This window comes from Herpailurus yagouaroundi, unplaced genomic scaffold (assembly GCF_014898765.1).
Source record: "Herpailurus yagouaroundi ecotype Mexico unplaced genomic scaffold, PumYag 28, whole genome shotgun sequence".
NCBI lineage: Eukaryota > Metazoa > Chordata > Mammalia > Carnivora > Felidae > Herpailurus > Herpailurus yagouaroundi.
Genome location: NW_024412376.1, coordinates 103,550,727 through 103,554,371, shown reverse-complemented (window position 1 = coordinate 103,554,371; position 3,645 = coordinate 103,550,727).

The window sequence follows — 3,645 nt, the reverse complement described above, 5'->3', positions numbered from 1 at the left end:
ACACTGGACTAATGAATGATTTGTCTTCTTTGTGACGTTATATTAAGGTTTTGTCTGGTTAAGGGACTCATTTGAAAACAAAAGAAATGTAGCAATGGGCTCATGCTGATGGAATTATACAAAATCCTCCATTACCCAGAAGTGGCTGGCCTAAATAAAAGGTGAAATGGCTTACTAGACCAGTCAGTTATGGTGTAAATTGGGAAACTCTCTCCTGAATCAAGGGATAGATTTGCACTGCTCTTCTCAAAATAGCACATAACAACCTACTCCCAGAAGTTTTGTTTTCCATTCCTGAAATTTTGGGCTATGCTCAAAATTTGTAGACCTTAGTACCCCTTAGTACCTTAGTGGGGTGGGAGGTGAGGAGTCAGGAGTGAAGAATGTTTCCATTTGGAGGTGTTGTAATAATTCCATTGCATTGGAAGATGAGACTGCCACCTGGTCATTTTGGGCTTCTTATTCCACGGGAAGAAAAAAAAAAGATCAAAAGAAAAAGGAAGTTGCATTTTTAGTTGAGGTGCTTAATTCTAATTATCAAGGGGAAGTTGGGTTGCTGCTACACAGTGGGGATAAGGAGGATATTGTCTGAAATCTGGTGGATTTCTGGGGTGCTTAGTACTTTCATGCTCAGTACTAAAATTCATTGGAAAACTGTAGCAATCACAAAGAGACAGAATTTTTGAGGACTCAGACCCTTTGGGAATAAAATTTTGGATTACTCCACCAGCTAAAGAATGCTAACAAGCTAAGGTTCTAGCTGAGGGCAAGACAAATAAGGAGTGGATAGTGAAGGAACTCATAGATACCAACTGTAGCCTAATTGCCAGATGCAGAAACAAGGACCAAGATAGTAGTTTGATATATATTCTATTGTAAAATTTACATATACTAATCATTTTCTTCTTTCTTCTTCTTATTTAATTTTTTATACTAGTTGGTGGAAGTTAACTTTACAGACTGGTCTTTAGGTAATGGCATATTCAGTCTGAATTGTGACAGAACTTGAGGAATTACTGATATAGTCAGCAATGGGTACAATGACTGCTAGGATTGTCTCCTCATTTTGGGGAAAGGGTAAGAACTTCATCATTTGTAAATAGGATGGCTGAATTTTGCTAGGTGGAAATACAGAGTTGTAGTAGGGATGTTCAAATGTGTTAGAAAGGTACATATGGAAACCAAGTAGCCAAAGACATGGTCTGATGGTCTGTAACAGTTACCAGTTTATTGCTTCCCAGCTCCAAATCTACCATTTGTCTCCTGCTTTGCAATAATTTAGATGGACCCTAAAACCATTTCTCTTTTGCATTAAACATGATGTTAAACTTTTTCAGTAGAGTGCACTGGAGGAACTTTGCAATAAGAAGGTGATTCCCTCCCTGGTTTCAGTGTGTTTCCAGATGCTTTTTGCTCCTCCTTCCTGGCTGCCAGTGGTACATGTGGGACACATCTAGTGGTACTCATTCCCATTAAGTTTCATTGGCAGTCTTGTGGATGGCTTCCTATCAAGTTTTGTAGGCACCCCCAAGAGTGGATTCCCAGTGAGTTTTGTAGGCCCTCCAGCAGTCAGGTCACAGCAATAGTCTATGTGTACCTTGGAGGTACCACTGCTTGTTGGTTCCAGCTATAGTTCCTTGCCTGCTAGCCTCAGCTCACCTGCACCTGGAAGGTGTTTCTGTCTTGACAGTTCTGGCCACAATTCCCTGTCCACCAACTTTAGCTCACTTGTACTCTAAAAGAGTATTTCTTGATTACCCAGCAATTGTGGATTCATCTGGCCTGGGGAAACTCAGTGAACTTCTCTGCCATTCAGTGGTTTCTAACAATACATTCTCCAATGAGTTCTGAACTGCAGAGTTAGAGGATCCTCTTCCAAATATATTCCTTCATTGGGTATACTCCCTCAGCCCTAGAGTATTCTTCAACATTCTTTTTTAATCCCATTATAGTAAATTATGTTTAAAATCTTTATATTAAACTTTCCCTTTTTATAGGGCACCTGGGTGGCTCTGTCAGGTGTGCAACTCTTGGCTTTGGCTTAGGTCATGATCTTGTAGTTTGTGGGATCAAGCACCAGGTCGGGGGCTCTGTGCTGACAGCGCAGAGCCTGCTTGGGATTTTCTCTCTCTCTCTGCTCCTCCCCTGCTTGTGACCTCTCTAAATAAATAAATACATAAATACATAAATAATAAAAAATAAATTAAAGAAACTCTTTCCCTCTTTAAATTACTTTGAATACTAGTAATAGTGTTTTCTGTCTCAGTCAATAGTGATTGATATACTACCTATCTCTGAGATTTGTAAGAAATCTTGTATGAGATTTCTTTCGCTTTGAAAGAAATTTTTTATGCATAGGAGATTTTATTTCAAATATCTTAGTGGACGTTATCCACTTTGGAGTTCAATTCTTACTCTGGAATATGAAACATACATCAGAGGGGTAGTAGACCTATTGACTGAATAGTAGACCTATTGGCATTCATATCATAGGAGCACCAGGATAGGTTAACACTGACTCTTGTGATGGTTTTCAGTAAGAAGAAAAGATTTTGAGTTCCCATGAACCAGTTCTAATTAATAGATAAGAATAGGCTTTCTCTAGTTTACATAATCTCACTGCTTAGTGGACCTACTCAGTGAAGGGATCCCTTTAGTCATAAACCAACCTCAGGGGTCAAATGTTTTTTTTTTTTTGTTTTTTGTTTTTTGTTTTTTTTTTTTTTTTTTTTGTTTGTTTTTTGTTTTTTGTTACCCAAGTTATTTTATGGGAGTAGATCAAGTTGGAAATCTCTCGATAGCAGTCTGAGATTAATGCGGGACACTTCCTCATGCTTAACTAGCTGAGATAAACTGTGGAGCACAACCAAAAAAAAATGTTCTTAGGTTCTGAAGACCTCAAGACCTTTCCTTGACTTTCATATCATGGCTTAGTTGGAAAAGGGCTGCCTTGATAGTTATTCATACCTAGAGAAGCTTCAAAGAAGGTGACGAAATCATGGAGATGTTTCTCCTTTTAATCAATTATCTTAAAAAGATCTTGACAAAATTGTCAGTTTTAGCAAAGAGGAAACTAAGAAAATATTAGTTTCCTAATATGAGGATTCAAATCCTCCCCCCTCACAAAAACACTTATACAGATAAATTTGAAAGATAAGTAATTTAATCTTCCAAATTATCTTCTTCATTTTTTGTTTATTTATTTTTTTTATTGCATGTTCTCTGTCCTTCCCCCCACTACTAAACTATAAGCTCCACAAGGGCAAATACTTTTCTGTCTGGTTTACCACTATATTTCTTATATTCTTACTGTGTTCTCTGTGAGACAAGTTCACTGATATCCCACCAGTCCTGATTCATTAGGCTATTTCTGGTAGTACTAAACCATTAGATATCAGGATATGCCTATTGAATGAATGGCAGATATATTGCCTAACTTTTCATTTAGCACACTGTCTGTTATCTTTTTCTTTTGGTATTTATCTATCATCTACTTCTTAGTAAAACAATATTTGATGTTCTGAAATTAGGATAATATTAATGTCCCCATTAGTAGGATATGTTCCCAAGACAAAATTTAAAACTTAATAATTTTATGACTCTGTTTAAACATTCTTTCTCTTGAAAGAGAACTTAAGTACTTTT